Genomic DNA, 19,845 nt, shown 5'->3' on the forward strand with positions numbered 1-19,845 from the left:
TCGTTCTTCTTCTTCTTCGATCTAATGGCTGACTGGAGACATGAGCACATACCGCCACCTTCAGTAATTTGGTTTTATTTTCTCTTTTCTTCGACTCGAATTACGCTTTTGAAATGACGTTAGATTCGAGTGATAACGAATCATTCGTTTGTTCTGCAATACATTATACACACACGGAGTTAAAAATGTGCTCTTTTCTGATCCCAATGTCAATAATTACACAATTTCAGATAAATACTTTTTTATGTAATATTGATAGGCTATTTAACCACAATTGAAAAAAATGATGTAGGCTACTGTTGTGGATTGCTTATTTTGCTCAATCTTTCCTATTTATGTCTTCTTGCCATTCTGACGTGTTAATGAAAATGACACGAAAACCCTAATTTTCAATGATTGAAATTGCAGTTCTTTTCGACAAGGTGGTGGAAAATAGTAAAGTCCAGCTATTTTCAAAGCTGAAAAAATAACATTACAAATGCTGACAAAAATAAAATCTCGGCAGAAATCACTCAAAAAATAAATGATGCTGGCTATTTGGACAAAGCCCAGACGAAGTCAAGAATAAGTGGAGGGACTTCGCAAGTGTGACAAAACAGAGGGCTGTGGCACGTAAGAGGAAAGCAAACAAGACTGACGGGGTAGAGACAGGAAGAGACAGTTTTGGCCATCCTGGGGCCTGTTGCAATGGAAGGATCCTTGGAGATATGGATACATGTGCATCAACCAGGCCTTTGCCTTCAAAGTACAGGCCTCCAACATCAGGCCCTCTCCAGTCTGGCCCTTCAACATCAGGCTTCACATCTTAAGAGGGAAATAAGAAGAAACAATGCTTTTAATTCAGTTGTTAGCTACACTGCATTATTATGCTGTTGGAAATTTATGGAGGTGGTGGGTGATGGAAGCACACATGACTCTTTTGTGTGGGACACTTCTGCAGTTTGCAGGTGGCTGAAGAGGGTGCATGGCTTTGGTGATAGCTGGCTGCTGGAGACATGTCCTCTTCGCCCATACGTCCTTTCACCTGTGCAGCATCCAGCCACCACTGCAGTTTAAACCATTTGTTTAATCTGACAATTTCTGTTAAATATTTGGTTTCTTTGCCGATATGTATTAAATGAACACTTAAAAACATTAAAAAAAACTTTTGCAAACACTATAAACCGTCTCTCTCTCTCTCTTTATGTATTCACACACAAACACATTTGTAGAGAGTATTCTAATTATGTAAAAACAAAATCACTCACTTATTTATACATTTTTTTGTTACTTTATTTAGGAACATTCATTTAAAATTAAATTAAAATTTTAAATGTAATGTAATTTTAAAACTGTAATTTGAGTGTTAACATTTTATAAGTGGAAACCTCTAAGACACTGTTTTACCAATATTGTTATATGAGACATATATTTTGGAATGTTTTAAAATTAAAATTAAACAAAGATAACTCACTTGACAAACTCACCGTTTCTTCGCACAAACGAAACAATGGCTGCGTTCTAATCGGCAAGATTAATGCTTTCAGAGGGCACTTCAAAGGGAGAATAATCGCGAGGGCCACGCTGCTATATACTTTCAAACTGAATTTGTAATAGTAACAAAAAGGCGATTTTTGTGATAAACTTAAACTACAACCTTAAGTCTTTTAAATCACTCAAAGTGGATGGTGAAATCTTCTAAAGGAATAGGGCACAGGGTCGATAACAGCCCAGGTGCGGCGCAATCAGTGACATCGACACAGCAAACTAACGACGAACTATGCCTCTAACCACAGGTGGAGAGCTGTCGTTCCAACGACACAAGTTTGTGATGCAGTTTGCGAATGTTCGTTTGAACTATGGTTTCGGGAAACACCGAATCGTTGAACTACGTTGGTAACTACGAACTTGCGACCATAGTTGGCTAACGATGCTTTTGGGAAACGCACCCCAGGGGCATAAGGTGGTTTCCCATGGCACTGTAAATGACGTGTTCGGTGGCCTTGCTGCCCCACTTTTTGACTGCTTCTGTAATTACAAACAAAAACACCTATCTTTTCAGATATTTTGTTACAAAAAATGTTCTATAAATAGGAATGGTTTGTTAGAGATTAATTAATTTGGATCTGATCTAATTTCAACCTCTTATTTGAATCTTTTGGTTCAAATTTGCTATGGGGTGTGCCGACACAAACTAATGCGGGATTAGTTGTAACAAAATGTTTTTTGTGCCAAAATTCAAATATATTTTAAAGATATTGCTGAACATTTATTTAACAATTTAGCAAAAGTATTATGAGTAGAGGATTGTACTTCTGCTGTTAGAAGGAAAAAAGTTCAAGTGAGTGCTCTGGCGCCTCATGTGCCTGCTGTTAAGCTTTGTCTGTTCATTATCATAATAAAAAAACAGTAACTTTAAACACAAACACACAATGCTCAGTTTTTATGTAGTAAAATCTGTACCTTTAAGCGTTATCACCTTGCTGCCCTGATGTAAAACATATTCTATTATGTGGATATTGGAAGCGAGTGAAGTATGTAAATAATATTTACAGAAAATTTTGATTTTTTGTCCAATTTTAGTTTCAGGTTCTAGCCTAAAATGATCATTCGTTTTGGCATGTGAATTTATATCTTTTAATTATATTTTCTAAATACTGTTAAATTTAAAGGATTTGTTGTGGAGCTAGGGGAACTTAAATAGCCAAACTATGTTTAAATTGTTTATTATTATTATTATTATTATTTATCATATATTTATTTGACCATCTAACTTTAGAACTCACTATTCTAAATCTACTCTTTAAAAAAAAAAAAATAGATCGGGACTCCAAAGCGCCTTTAGCAAATCATTTGAGATCAGGACTTCTGAGTGAGTTTGCAAAATATTTGATTCAGATCGGGACTCCAAATCGCGTTTCGCGAATTATTTGAGATCAGGACTTCGGAGTGAGTTTGCAAAACATTTAATAGATCGGGACTCCGAAGCGCCTTTCACGAATCATTTGAGATCACTTCGGAGTGAGTTTGCAAAAGATTTGATTCAGATCGGGACTCCGAAGCGCGTTTCCCGAATCACTCCCACCCAGCAATGCCTTGTTGAAAAGACATCAAAAAGACGTCATTGGCAGACGTCGTTAAAATGTCCATCTTAATTCTAAAGACTTACATTTAATTTCAAGAATAAATTAATTATTAGGCTACGTAAAAATGTAATTATAGGCCTATTATTAGCCTATTAATAATTACTCTCAAAATAGGACAACTGACAAAAAAGTAACAACAAAAAACACATTTAATAATAAGTCAGATATAGGCCAAACAACAACAACGAAAAAAAAATATTTAAGATATGTATTTATTTTTATCACCTTTGTCTGTACTTTATTATAATAAAAAACAGTAATTTTAAACACAAACACACACTGCTCAGTTTTTATGTAGTAAAATCTGTACCATTAAGCGTTATCACCTTACTGCCCTAATGTAAGGAATTATTATTATTATTATATAAAACATTTTCTTTTATGTGGATATTGGAAGCGAGTGAAGTAGGTAAATAATATTAACAGAAAAAATTGATTTTGTGTCGAATGAGAGACCCAACTTTAGTTTCAGTTTCATTCTAGCCTAAAATGATCATTCGTTTTGGCTTGTGAATTTATATATTTTAATTATATTTTCTAAATACTGTTAAATTTAAAGGATTTGTTGTGGAGGTAGGGGAACTTAAATAGCCTTACTATGTTTACATTGTTTATTATTATTATTATTTTTATTTATCTTATATTTATTTGACCCTCTGACCTTAGCATTCACTATTCTAAATCTACTCTTAAAAAAAAAAAAACTAGATCGGGACTCCGAAGGGCGTTTCGCAAATCATTTGAGATCAAGACTTCTGAGTGAGTTTGCAAAACATTTGATAGATCGGGACTCCGAAGCGCATTTCGCGAATCATTTGAGATCACTTTGGAGTGAGTTTGCAAAAGATTTGATTCAGATCGGGACTCCGAATCGCGTTTAGCCAATTATTTGAGATCAAGACTTCAGAGTGAGTTTGCAAAACATTTGATAGATCGGGACTCCGAAGCGCATTTCGCGAATCATTTGAGATCACTTTGGAGTGAGTTTGCAAAAGATTTGATTCAGATCGGGACTCCGAAGCGACTTTCGCGAATCATTTGAGATCACTTTGGAGTGAGTTTGCAAAACATTTGATTCAGATCGGGACTCCGAAGCACGTTTGGCGAATCACCCAGCAATACCTTGTTGAAAAGACATCAAAATGACGTCATTGTCAGACGTAGTTAAAATGACCATCTTAATTCGTAAGCCTTACATTTAATTTGAAGAATAAATTAATTATTAGGCTAAGTAAAATTTTAATTAAAGGCCTTTAATTAGCCTATTAATAATTAATCTCAAAATAAGACAACTGACAAAAAAAGTAACAACAAAACACATTTAATAATACATCAGATATAGGCCATAACAACAACAATGAAAAAAAAATCTATTTAATATATATCTATTTATTTTTATCACCTTTGTCTGTTCATTATCATAATAAAAAACAGTAACTTTAAACACAAACACACACTGCTCAGTTTTTATGTAGTAAAATCTGTACCGTTAAGCATTATCACCTTACTGCCCTGATGTAAAACATTTTCTTTTATGTGGATATTGGAAGCGAGTGAAGTATGTAAATAATATTTACAGAAAACTTTGATTTTGTGTCGAATGAGAGACCCAACTTTAGTTTCAGTTTCTTCTATCCTAAAATGAAAATTCGTTTTGGCTTGTGAATTTATATCTTTTAATTATATTTTCTAAATACTGTTAAATTTAAAGGATTTGTTGTGGAGGGAGGGGAACTTAAATAGCCTGACTATGTTTACATTGTTTATTATTATTATTATTATTTATCATATATTTATTTGACCCTCTAACCTTAGCATTCACTATTCTAAATCTACTCTTAAAAAAAATAAAAATACTACATCGGGACTCCGAAGGGCGTTTCGCAAATCATTTGAGATCAGGACTTCTGAGTGAGTTTGCAAAATATTTGATTCAGATCGGGACTCCGAATCGCGTTTCGCGAATTATTTGAGATCAGGACTTCGGAGTGAGTTTGCAAAACATTTAATAGATCGGGACTCCGAAGCGCCTTTCACGAATCATTTGAGATCACTTCGGAGTGAGTTTGCAAAATATTTGATTCAGATCGGGACTCCAAATCGCGTTTCGCGAATTATTTGAGATCAGGACTTCGGAGTGAGTTTGCAAAACATTTAATAGATCGGGACTCCGAAGCGCCTTTCACGAATCATTTGAGATCACTTCGGAGTGAGTTTGCAAACGATTTGATTCAGATCGGGACTCCGAAGCGCGTTTCCCGAATCACTCCCACCCAGCAATGCCTTGTTGAAAAGACATCAAAAAGATGTCATTGGCAGACATCGTTAAAATGTCCATCTTAATTCTAAAGCCTTACATTTAATTTCAAGAATAAATTAATTATTAGGCTATTTAAAAATGTAATTATAGGCCTATTATTAGCCTATTAATAATTACTCTCAAAATAGGACAACTGACAAAAAAGTAACAACAAAACACATTTAATAATACGTCAGATATAGGCCATAACAACAACAACGAAAAAAAAATATTTAAGATATATATTTATTTTTATCACCTTTGTCTGTACTTTATTATAATAAAAAACAGTAATTTTAAACACAAACACACACTGCTCAGTTTTTATGTAGTAAAATCTGTACCATTAAGCGTTATCACCTTACCGCCCTAATGTAAGGAATTATTATTATTATTATGTAAAACATTTTCTTTTATGTGGATACTGGAAGCGAGTGAAGTAGGTAAATAATATTAACAGAAAAAATTGATTTTGTGTCGAATGAGAGACCCAACTTTAGTTTCAGTTTCATTCTAGCCTAAAATGATCATTCGTTTTGGCTTGTGAATTTATATATTTTAATTATATTTTCTAAATACTGTTAAATTTAAAGGATTTGTTGTGGAGGTAGGGGAACTTAAATAGCCTAACTATGTTTACATTGTTTATTATTATTATTATTTTTATTTATCATATATTTATTTGACCCTCTAACCTTAGCATTCAGTATTCTAAATCTACTCTTTAAAAAAAAAAAAAAAAAACTAGATCGGGACTCCGAAAGCGTTTCGCAAATCATTTGAGATCAAGACTTCAGAGTGAGTTTGCAAAACATTTGATAGATCGGGACTCCGAAGCTCATTTCGCGAATAATTTGAGAGCACTTCGGAGTGAGTTTGCAAAAGATTAGATTCAGATCGGGACTCCGAAGCGACTTTCGCGAATTATTTGGGATCAGGAATTTGGAGTGAGTTTGCAAAACATTTGATTCAGATCGGGACTCCGAAGCACGTTTGGCGAATCACTCCCACCCAGCAATACCTTGTTGAAAAGACATCAAAATGACGTCATTGTCAGACGTAGTTAAAATGACCATCTTAATTCTAAAGCCTTAAATTTAATTTTTAATTTCAAGAATAAATTAATTATTAGGCTAAGTAAAATTCTAATTAAAGGCCTTAAATTAGCCTATTAATAATTACTCTCAAAATAGGACAACTGACAAAAAAAGTAACAACAAAACACATTTAATAATACATCAGATATAGGCCATAACAACAATGAAAAAAAAAAATCTATTTAATATATATCTATTTATTTTTATCACATTTGTCTGTTCATTATCATAATAAAAAACAGTAACTTTAAACACAAACACACACTGCTCAGTTTTTATGTAGTAAAATCTGTACCGTTAAGCGTTATCACCTTACTGCCCTGATGTAAAACATTTTCTTTTATGTGGATATTGGAAGCGAGTGAAGTATGTAAATAATATTTACAGAAAAATTTGATTTTGTGTCGAATGAGAGACCCAACTTTAGTTTCAGTTTCTTCTAGCCTAAAATGATAATTCGTTTTGGCTTGTGAATTTATATCTTTTAATTATATTTTCTAAATACTGTTAAATTTAAAGGATTTGTTGTGGAGGGAGGGGAACTTACATAGCCTGACTATGTTGACATTGTTTATTATTATTATTATTTATCATATATTTATTTGACCCTCTAACCTTAGCATTCACTATTCTAAATCTACTCTTAAAAAAAATAAAAATACTACATCGGGACTCCGAAGGGCGTTTCGCAATTCATTTGAGATCAGGATTTCTGAGTGAGTTTGCAAAAGATTTGATTCAGATCGGGACTCCGAATCGCGTTTCCCGAATCACTCCCACCCAGCAATGCCTTGTTAAAAAGACATCAAAAAGACGTCATTGGCAGACATCGTTAAAATGTCCATCTTAATTCTAAAACCTTACATTTAATTTCAAGAATAAATTAATTATTAGGCTATGTAAAAATGTAATTATAGGCCTATTATTAGCCTATTAATAATTACTCTCAAAATAGGACAACTGACAAAAAAGTAACAACAAAACACATTTAATAATACGTCAGATATAGGCCATAACAACAACAACGATAAAAAAATATTTAAGATATATATTTATTTTTATCACCTTTGTCTGTACTTTATTATAATAAAAAAACATTAATTTTAAACACAAACACACACTGCTCAGTTTTTATGTAGTAAAATTTGTACCGTTAAGCGTTATCACCTTACTGCCCTAATGTAAAACATTTTCTTTTATGTGGATATTGGAAGCGAGTTAAGTAGGTAAATAATATTTACAGAAAAATTTGATTTTGTATCGAATGAGAGACCCAACTTTAGTTTCAGTTTCGTTCTAGCCTAAAATGATCATTCGTTTTGGCTTGTGTATTTATATCTTTTAATTATATTTTCTAAATACTGTTCAATTTAAATGATTTGTTGTGGAGCAAGGGGAACTTAATTAGCCTAACTATATTTAAATTGTTTATTATTATTATTATTTATCATATATTTATTTGACCCGCTAACTTTAGGACTCACTATTCTAAATCTACTCTTTAAAAAACAAACAAACAAACAAACAAAAAAAAAATAGAGCGGGACTCCGAAGCGCCTTTCGCAAATCATTTGAGATCAGGACTTCGGAGTGAGTTTGCAAAACATTTTATAGATCGGTTTGATAGTTTCTCTTTTCTTCAACTCGAATTACGCTTTTGTTACTTGGGAGTCGAGTAATAACGAATAATTCGTTTGTTCTGCAATACATTATACACATACGGAGTTAAAAATGTGCTCTTTTCTGATCCCAATGTCAATAATTTCACAATTTCAGATAAATACTATTTCTTATGTAATATTGATAGGCTACTTTCCTATTTATGTCTTCTTGCCATTCTGTCATGTTAATGAAGATGACACGAAAATCCCAATTTTCAATGCTTGAAATTTCAGTTCTTTTCGACAAGGGGGTGGAAAATAGTAAAGTCCATCTATTTTCAAAGCTGAATGTTACGTTCCCACTTTTTAACTAGTCTAGGGGAATGGAGGAATATGTAACAAAGAAAAGGAAAATCCACATGGAGCCTCTGGTCCCAGTCCCAGCTCTGAAGAACACTGCCAACCACCAAAGGATCCACTATAATTCGATTTATTATACTTCTTTAATACAAGCAGGAGTAGCAAGAACAAAGAAAACAGGCTTCAGGAGGGGGCATAGCCAAAATAACAAACAAAACAGCAGCTTACTCCATTTTGAAACTAACTTACCGAGCACAGGGAAAAATAAATAACAAAAAGACAATATACTTCCTTAACTACCTAACTGGTCCAAAAAACAGGAGAAAAGGAGTTAAAAGAAATGGGCACCCTCCTCCCTACAAGTTATAAAGTAGACAACTTAAATATTGAAGACAGGACTACAGAAGTATTAGCAATATTGAGTGGAGTTCAACAGTCTAGGTGGGAGCAGCAAGCAACAGTACACAAACTGAAACTCTAGCACAAAATTGGCATTAGGCATCAACTAACAACAGTACCAAAACCACAACACTAGTCTGGGGCTGCAGAGAGGGTCCATGCAGGGAGAGGGAGATGGCTCAATCTTTCTCCTTTCCTCTCTCTTCCAACTGTGCTTTCTCGGTGCTTTTATAGCTGGTTCCTCTCTCTGGAGGAGCCAGTGAATGAGTTGATTGGTCATCACGAGTATCAGGTGTCAGTAATCAGCTCCTATCAGCACAGCACAGGAGAGAAAAGATGACTGAGAACAAACAAAAGCTCTTGACTGACCCCAGAACAGTACAACCTATGTCACAGGACGTAACACTGACAAATAGCATTACAAATGCTGACAAAAATAAAATCTGGGCAGAAATCACTCAAAAAATAAACGATGCTAGCTATGGATATGGACAAATCCCAGACAAAGTCAGGAATAAGTGGAGGGACTCCGCAAGTGTGACAAAACAGAGGGCTGTGGCACGTAAGAGGGAAGCAAACAAGACTGATGGGGTATCAGTTCAGTTCCTCCTGTCCCTACAGAGGAAGAGACAGTTTTGGCCATCCTGAGCCAAATGCTTTAAATTCAGTTGTACTGCATTATCATGCTGTTGGAAATTTATGGAGGTGGTGGGTGATGGAAGCACACTTGACTGTTTTGTGTGGGACACTTCTGCAGTTTGCAGGTGGCTGAAGAGGGTGCATGGCTCTGGTGATAGCTGGCTGCTGGAGACATGTCCTCTTCGCCCATTCGTCCTTTCACCTGTGCAGCATCCAGCCACCACTGCAGTTTAAATCATTTGTTTAATCTGACATAATTGCTGTTAAATATTTGGTTTCTTTGCTGATATGTATTAAATGAACACTTAAAAACATAAAAAAAACTTTTGCAAACAGTATAAACCGTCTCTCTCTCTCTATATATATGTATTCACACACAAACACATTTGTAGAGAGTATTTTCTATATTCTAATCCTGTAGAAACAACAAACAACTCACTTATTTATAATTTGTTTTGTTACTTTATTTAGGTACATTCATTTAAAATTAAAAATTAATTTACTATAAAAATAGGCCAACTGTAATTTGAGGGTTAACATTTTATATAAGTGAAAACCTCTAACACACTGTTTTACCAATGTTTTTAAATTAAAATGATACAAAGATAAGTCACTTGACAAACTCACCGTTTCTTCGCACAAACGAAACAATGGCTGTGTTCTAATCGGCAAGATTAATGCTTTCAGAGGGCACTTCGAAGGGAGAATAATCGCGATGGCCACGCTGCTATAGTTTCAAACTGAATTTGTAATAATAATAAAAAGGCGATTTATGTGATAAACTTAACCCAGATAGCATACATATCCGGGCCTCATCTGGGCCAACTATGGCACATCTGGCTCAGTTCTGGCAGCGGCAGAGGTTATATGGGCCATCTCTGGCCACACACATCAAGCCGGTTTTAGTTTGAGTTGTGGCTTGGTGTATGTGGGCCAGATATGGCCTATACCAGGTGACCAGATGTGCCATTTTCTGAAGACATGTCCTGGCAGATCACCTTACTTTACCAGTCAGTGGTTCTAAAACTATTTTGAGTACTGGACGCCCATAATATTTCAGGACACGTAATATAAATACATACACACATTTATTTGACCTACACGGACCTGTTATGAAGCTGCAATGTTATTCGATTTTTTTTACATTTTTGTACCATGTCCTCTGGTGTGACACCATGTCCTTTGAACTTTTTCGGAACCACTACAAATTTTTTATGCTTTGTTGTGCATTAATATGACACCCCTAAATTATATATATTTTTTATTAAAAAGTGCATGTTAAGCTACATAATCCTAGAAAATTTTGTAAATGTGTCTTGCCACTAATGACAGGTTAGCTTGGAATAGCAAGGTCATTAATTGACAGAAAAGGCTGAAACGTCCTTTGGTGTGATAAAAAAAAAAAAAAAAAAGTTCTCCATTGTGACACCTGTACTGTCACACCACAGGACAAAGTTTATTTTAAAATCATTTTAAATAATTAAATAATATTTGTTTAACTCCTTTTTTATACTTTTAAATGCAATAATTACATTCATTAAAATTAAGCTCTAATCATCAAAAAAAATAAAAAATAAATTATGAATCTTTAGAATATATGACAATTTCACTTTTTAATAAAAAAAAATTACAAAAAAGGAACTTTTTTCATGATATTCACATTTCTTCAAGCTGCACCTTACACACACACACACACATATGTATATATATATATATATATATATATATATATATATATATACTAGGGATGCACGATAATATCGGCACAATATCGGTATCGGCCGATAAAAGCTTAAAATGACCATTATCGGTATCGGCCGATATGAATATTTCTGCCGATGAGCCAAACCGATATTCTCCAAGTGAAATAATTGACCTGTTTTTCAGATGTGAATGTCTGTCTACATTTGTAAAATAATAAATTTATGGTAGAATCAGTACAGAAGAGATACATGGATTTCTCTTCAGTAAAATTAAAGTTTAAATATATCAGTATATATTTGTATATATATCGATATCGGTATCGGCATCGGCCAAAATTATTTTGAAAATATCGGCATATCGAATATCGGCCAAAATCCAATATCGTGCATCCCTAATATATACATATACATATATATATATATATATATATATATATATATACACATATATATATATATATATATATATATATATATATATATATATATACACACATATATATATATATATATATATATATATATATATATATATATACACACACATGCATACATACATATATGAATGTTCCTAGAAGCAACAATACAAGATCTTAAACTATAAAAGTGCCACTTTGTCCCACTATTATGTGCAGGCCTGGAATTTTGCACTGGGCTATAGAACCAGTGGCGGCTCCAGACAATTTTGATTGGGGGGGCAATGGGGGGGTCCTGGTCTTTTCAAGGGGGGTCTCATGAAAACCAACAAAAAATACAGTGGACATGGCTAATAACTGCATATTTCTGCTACTAAACAACAAAAACACCTTTGCAATGTAAACAAATGACAGGCTACATTTGTTATTCATATCCTTCACACTGCACTTTCATGTCAGGTATATTATGCATTTTTATTGACATTGATATTTTTACATTTATTTCCAGATAGATATTATTGAGTTTACAGGCTAAAGTGGTCTTGCTGTTGTAAACACTGTTGCTTTTGTAGAAAAAATATTTGCATCACATTTAAAATATAATTATATTTTAATTCATTTCTGAATTGTTTTTATTTTTATAATGATAATTCAGAGAATGAGAAAATCTGAATAAGCCTTACCAGTGTTGTGATAATTATTTTTACGTGTTAAAAATAAATAAGTACTGTAATATAATAAAAGTTTATTCAAATAACATAAAAAAGACCAGACCCCTCGATGCCTGTGAAACTTTTCTCCCTCAAACAGCACGCCAGTGTTACTTCTACACTACAGGCTACACACAGCAATATAAACAACGTATCTGCATGTTCTCACATCACATCGTTCTTGTAAAATAATAATAAGTAAATAAACACCAAAATCACTTCGCTGAGAATGAAACACCACTTACCAGCTGCCACGATGTTGAAAATATCCTCTAGCATTTAAAAAATGCGCGTGCAGCATGAGGAATCTTCCCGGTTGGATGAGGTCGTAGTCAGGTGAACTGTCATCATGTTGGTCATTTTATTTACGGCTAAATTATTATTAATAAATTGTACTAATATTATGATTGGGCGTGGGCAGGCATTCACAAAAGTTTATGTTATTACAAAAAAAATTGAGGAAATTGTGCTGTGACCAAAGGGCACTTAAGGGGCAAAGGAGCAGGTGCTCAAGTGAACCGGTTCTTTCGGACAATTCGATCAAATAAACCAGCTGGAAAAAAAAAATGGTTCACCGGTTCTTTTGCGCTCGATGTAATGCCGTCATTGGCGATGATTGCCCTTCATTCAAGCCTTTGGTTTACCCGCGCTTATAACATTAGCAAATAATCAGTTCAGAATCAATCACCAAAAGAATCAGTTCGGTTCAGATGCGCTCTGTGTCAGTCTGCTTCGCGCTGAATCACGCATGCGCAGTTATCATCAGCTCATCGGTTCTCGAATCGGACGCGTCCGACAGAAACGGTTCTCGGTTCAGTGTATGAATAAATGTCGAAATAATTATTATTTATTATTGTTCTGCGTAGTTTGAAGAGAAACATTTTTGGATCTTTATCCCGATTATATATATTTTTTAATCAGGAAGAGGCTGGGGGGTAAAATGGGGGGTCAAGGCATTTTTTGGCAGGGTCTTGAGACCCCCCAAGACCCCCCCTGGCGCCGCCGGTGTATAGAACTACAAAATGAATTTTAAATTACCAATATCATGATTGAATGACATTTTGAATTATGTAGTGATCTAATTCTATCCACCAAGCAATTGTATGTGAATGTGTGAGACTTATGGTCATGGTTATAGGGAAATAACAAGAAGAACAAAGTGCAGTAAACGGTAAAACTGTTTGCACTACAAACCAGTACGTTCATAATTAAGACAATACATTAAAAATAACATAGTAAGATACAGCAGTTTGCAACAGTAAACAGCAAAACAAGCTGTTTGTACAGCTAATATAGCTGGAATGACACCGAAACCCAGACACATTACATTTACAAATGGCCGCTCCCCCTCTTACAGAAAAAAAATAAGGGGCATATGTTTATTCATATGTTTATTTATGTAACGTAAGCGTGTGACTTTTAATTCGTGACTTGCTTTCATGGGCGTGCGCGCGGACCGGATGGAGTTGCCATGGAAACGGAGCGCAACACTGCACGTCACGAGGAAACACCCCGTTTCTCGCTGATTACACTGTTTTCAGGTGAGTTAAGTCCATAAAATCTTATAACTGTTGTTGACACTTCTCTTACTTGTATTTGACTCGCTTCTGTTGTTTATTTACTTTATAGGAATGGTTTAATGTCTTCGAAAAAGTCCGTTAGCATTTCTACCGTTTTCAGACGACGTATCGTCAGGTATGATAACTCTGTTGTGCTCTTATTTATGAAAGTTTGGGCTTTTAATCAAATCTTCATCTGTAGATGATAGCTTGTGACTGTTTTGTTGGTAATCTTTCAATGGATGATTGGAAATTGCTTAATTTATTTAACCTTAACATTTACACTTTACTGTTTATCGATGACGTCACGTTATCAAGGAGCGCGAAAATTGGCAGAAAACTAAAGTTGTTTTGATCTTTTATGGTAAACATAAAATTGTTCTGCGATTTCAAGAGTAACAAAATAATCCTTCTACAACAGAAGGGAGTTTTCAAGATTTCAATATTTCTGAAGGGAGCTGCTGACAGAGATGTAGGAAGCGCTGAAAAGGTTAAGTAACCTAATATGCATTTTTTTCACAACATATATCGCAATGAATCTGTTATTTTATTTATTAATTTTTTGCATCTCACCTGCTCTAGCTTGTTTACATCTAATAAACCTGGAACTGCAGACTAAATATTGTTGGCTCTGTGTCAAATTGCTTGTTTTGTTCCTAGATTCTTCAGTGCTGATGGCCTGAAGTGAACCTACTGTAAGACAACATCTCCAAGATGCTATTGACCACAAGACTAGTACAGTAAGTCAAACCTCAAATATACAGTACACTAGTGTTCAAAAGCTTGAAGTTGATACAATTTGTAATAATTATCTTCTGCTCACCTCTGTAGTAATTATTTGATTAAAATATGTAAAAAGAGTAATATTGTGATATATTATTACAATTTAAAATAGCTGTTTTCTATGTGAATACATTATAAACTAATTTATTCCTGTGATGTGCAGAGTATTTTCAGCATCATTCCTCCAGTCTTCAGTGTCACATGGATCCCTCAGAAATGCTGATTTGCTGCTCAAGAAACTTGTTATCAGCGTTGAAACAGTTGTGCTGCTTCATTTTTTTTGTGGAAACCGTGATGCATTTCATTTTTCAGGATTCACAGATGAATACAAAGTTCAAAAAACCTGGATTTATTTGAAACAGATGATTTTGAACAATTTGATGCATGTAACACTAACATTCAAATGTTTGGAGTCTATGTAACAACGAATCCAACAAAAAAAAAAATTCAGCACGTCTGTATTTTAACATTGATCATAATCAGAAATGTTTCTTGAGCAGTAAATCATCATATTAGAATGATTTCTGAAGATGTGACACTGAAGACTGGAGGAATGATGCTGAAAATACAGCTTTGATCAAAGGAATAAATGACATTTTAACATAATATTCACATAGAAAAGAGTTGTTTTGAATTGTAATAGTCAAAGTGTTACTATTTTACTGTAATTTGATTCAATAAATGGAGCCGTGGTGATCATAAGAGATTTTTTCTAAAGGCATAAAATATCTTACAGACCCCAAACTCTTGAATGGTTGTGTAAATTACAGTTATGATGTTCCTCCCAGTTAAACTTTATTAAACTGTATTAAATGTTACTCTGGCATATGCAGTCCATTCTATAGAGACTGTGTCTGTTCCCCAAAAACAGACAACAAATAATATGTTTATTAAGGGATCTAGAAAAATGATTTTCATTTAAACCTACTAGATTAAAAATAGTACTCAATGTACTCCATTGATGAAATAGTAAAAAGTGCACATTGCCTGAAATGATATGAACAGCAGCTATGCTAATCTTTCTCCCTTTGCCTTCCTGTTTCTGCAAATGTCCATCCCAGGGTTATTAGAAACTGCACAGCACAGGACTTGCAGGACTTGTGAGGACTTCAGATGATACCAGTACTCAAAAGACCTTAGATGATGGCAACTATAGATGGACATACAAACTACCGCCACTGCAAAAAAGGTATTGTTAATTTGAAAGAGCTGTGTCACAGTATCAAGGGCTCCCTTATCAGTTCTGCTTTCAGTACTGGAGAGTAAAAGATAATTTTTTTTTGTTTGATGTTTTTTGTTTGATGTTTTTATTAGTACATATACGTTATCTTGCACATTTTATCTCCCCAACAGATTCTAATTTGTAAGAAGTTTATAATGCATGTTCGCTACTCCCAATTCAGAAGACTGAATCAGCCTGTGTGTAGGATTTGGAATGCGAGTTATCAAAAGACTGTGGAAGGGATCACTTGCACTGGTAGGCCGGTCAGAGCCCAGGAACTTAGTCAACAACAGTTCTTTCTTTGAGGACTTTACTTTCCCATTTAGCATATAACAGGTGTGGTCTGTATAAAAATAACAAATACAAAAAGGTGAATAATACAGATTTTAAACCCAACAAATTAACATTACTAGCAATATTACTGAATATAAGTGAAATGCTACAGCTCAATGGATTGGGATATTAGCATCTGAATAGGTAATTTTACCACATAATCCTCATTAACACACTTATACTTGCAATTTACAGCAGACAGATTAACTAAAGACAATCTATCTCAATGTAGAACATGAGAACAGTAGAGATAAAGCAATTGTAAAATATCACGGCAGATATACATAACGTGCTTGTAAACAAACGCTGGTTATGCACGCACAATCTATCAAAAATAATTATCATATCTGCAAATGCCTGCAAGATTATAACTTAATCTCAATACTAAACATAATTTACCAAGAACAACTCACTTTTAGGATGCACGCACACATATTATGCTTGTATTGGATCGGCTAAATGTCTCTTCTCTTCAACTGCTGCGCAATGGTAAAATGGCGATAAGACTTAAAAGGGCAACACATCTTAAAGGGGCAACACGTCTTAAAAGGGTCATGCATGCAAGCCGTTTGTACACTGTGTATCTGAATTTTTCTCATACTCGCTCCTCTCTGCCACATCTGAATTTGGGATTTTCCTTAGCTGTCAGTTATAAACGTCAAAATTAAAAGAAATAAACATTTGAAATATATCAGTCTGTGTGTAATGAATAAATATAATATACAAGTTTCACTTTTTGAATGGAATTAGTGAAATAAATCAACTTTTTGATGATATTCTAATTATATGACCAGCACCTGTATATCATTGCTCTTTTGTTGATTTTGATTGCTTCCATTGTCCTCATTTGTAAGTTGCTTTGGATAAAAGTGTCTGCTAAATGTAAATGTAATGTTAATGTGTATTTAACTATATTTATAAATATTTATCTGTATTTTTTATTTTGTAATAATGTAAATGTATTTGTTTTATATCTATACATGCAGTTGTATTCATGTATGTATATTTATTTGTCTAATTTTTATATTTTAATAAAGCAGTTTAGACTACATGAGTGTTTTCTTTATTCTGGATGAATTACATATTCTTTTGTGTCTAGAAAGGGTAAATATGGGCCATATCTAACCCAGAAGTCAGCCACAACTGGGACGGATCTGGGCCACATCTCAGAAATGGCGTGGTTGACATCTGAGATGTGGCCCAGATCTGGTTCAGTTGTGGCTGACATATGTCAGCCAGACTCAGGTGGAGTCATCGCCGTCATTCCGCGCTGTATGTGGGCCAGAAGAATATGGGAGATATGGGCCAGAACTGGGCCACATGTCATTTGCTATCTGGGAAACGACAACTTTAAGTCTTTTAAATCTCTCAAAGTGGATGGTGAAATCTTCTAAAGGAATAGGGCACAGGGTCGATAACTCTGAATAGCACACAGCCCAGATGCGGCGCAATCAATGACGTCAACACAGCAAACTAACGACGAACTATGCCTCTAACCACAGGTGGAGAGCTGTCGTTCCAACGACACAAGTTTGCGATGCAGTTAGCGAAAATTCGTTTGAACTATGGTTTCGGGAAACACCAAATCGTTGAACTACGTTGGTAACGACGGAACTTGCGACCATAGTTGGCTAACGATGCTTGGTGCGTTTCCCATACAACGACGTAGCTCGCAGATTAACCACAATAGTACGATGCATCTTTATGAAAACGAACGACCTAGTCACGACTGTTTCCCGAAACCATGGTACCTGTGTCGCAGATCCATAGTTCAAACTACGGCTGCATCCGAAAACTTAGGCAGGTGACTTGCTGCCTTGCTGTCTAATCAGGCAATGACTTTGCAGGCAGCGTTTTGGCACGAAGACACCTCGTGAAACGGATTTCGGACAGGCTTTTGAGGCGGAGTAATGGTTTAATGATCTACAACAAAATATACAGAGCTTTGGTTATAACTAAGTGGAAATTTCATTACTGCAATATTAATTTCTCGCTAGAAATTACATAAAAAGTGGAAAACATTGTTCAGAAAAATACATTTACACACAAACTGACCACCAACCGCAACTTTCAGACGCCATCTTTATTTTTTAGCTTAACTGTCGCAGAACGGAACGCACAGGATTGTGGGATATCAAAGGCAGCGAAGGATACATCTATGCTGCCTTCAAAAACCGACCATTTGAAGGCAACTCAGGAGACAGGAAATGAAGCTGACATTGATCTCGGACGTGCCTTGATGTCTTCCTACCTTGGAATGCGTCCTCCGAAGGCAGCATTTTTCAGTTTTCGGATGCAGCCTACGTTGGTTTGAGCCGTCGTTCTTCTTCTTCTTCGATCTAATGGCTGACTTTAGACATGAGCACATACCGCCACCTTCAGTTATTTGGTTTTATTTTCTCTTTTCTTCGACTCGAATTACGCTTTTGAAATGACGTTAGATTCGAGTGATAACGAATCATTCGTTTGTTCTGCAATACATTATACACACACGGAGTTAAAAATGTGCTCTTTTCTGATCCCAATGTCAATAATTACACAATTTCAGATAAATACTTTTTTATGTAATATTGATAGGCTATTTAACCACAATTGAAAAAAATGATGTAGGCTACTGTTGTGGATTGCTTATTTTGCTCAATCTTTCCTATTTATGTCTTCTTGCCATTCTGACGTGTTAATGAAAATGACACGAAAACCCTAATTTTCAATGCTTGAAATTGCAGTTCTTTTCGACAAGGTGGTGGAAAATAGTAAAGTCCAGCTATTTTCAAAGCTGAAAAAATAACATTACAAATGCTGACAAAAATAAAATCTCGGCAGAAATCACTCAAAAAATAAATGATGCTGGCTATTTGGACAAAGCCCAGACGAAGTCAAGAATAAGTGGAGGGACTTCGCAAGTGTGACAAAACAGAGGGCTGTGGCACGTAAGAGGAAAGCAAACAAGACTGACGGGGTAGAGACAGGAAGAGACAGTTTTGGCCATCCTGGGGCCTGTTGCAATGGAAGGATCCTTGGAGATATGGATACATGTGCATCAACCAGGCCTTTGCCTTCAAAGTACAGGCCTCCAACATCAGGCCCTCTCCAGTCTGGCCCTTCAACATCAGGCTTCACATCTTAAGAGGGCAATAAGAAGAAACAATGCTTTTAATTCAGTTGTTAGCTACACTGCATTATTATGCTGTTGGAAATTTATGGAGGTGGTGGGTGATGGAAGCACACATGACTCTTTTGTGTGGGACACTTCTGCAGTTTGCAGGTGGCTGAAGAGGGTGCATGGCTTTGGTGATAGCTGGCTGCTGGAGACATGTCCTCTTCGCCCATACGTCCTTTCACCTGTGCAGCATCCAGCCACCACTGCAGTTTAAACCATTTGTTTAATCTGACAATTTCTGTTAAATATTTGGTTTCTTTGCCGATATGTATTAAATGAACACTTAAAAACATTAAAAAAAAACTTTTGCAAACACTATAAACCGTCTCTCTCTCTCTCTTTATGTATTCACACACAAACACATTTGTAGAGAGTATTCTAATTATGTAAAAACAAAATCACTCACTTATTTATACATTTTTTTGTTACTTTATTTAGG

At 35.0% G+C, this 19,845-nt stretch overlaps 1 long non-coding RNA gene across 1 annotated transcript; it reads left to right on the forward strand.

The window, feature by feature from the left end:
- The first annotated feature begins 14,092 nt into the window (after positions 1 to 14,092).
- On the forward strand, positions 14,093 to 15,884 carry LOC127963399 (uncharacterized). Its single transcript, XR_008154806.1, has 3 exons — positions 14,093 to 14,398; positions 14,569 to 14,648; positions 15,753 to 15,884. It is a non-coding gene; the product is annotated as an uncharacterized LOC127963399 (long non-coding RNA).
- The last annotated feature ends 3,961 nt before the right edge of the window (positions 15,885 to 19,845 follow it).

This window comes from Carassius gibelio, chromosome B8, assembly GCF_023724105.1.
Source record: "Carassius gibelio isolate Cgi1373 ecotype wild population from Czech Republic chromosome B8, carGib1.2-hapl.c, whole genome shotgun sequence".
Taxonomy (NCBI): Eukaryota; Metazoa; Chordata; class Actinopteri; order Cypriniformes; family Cyprinidae; genus Carassius; species Carassius gibelio.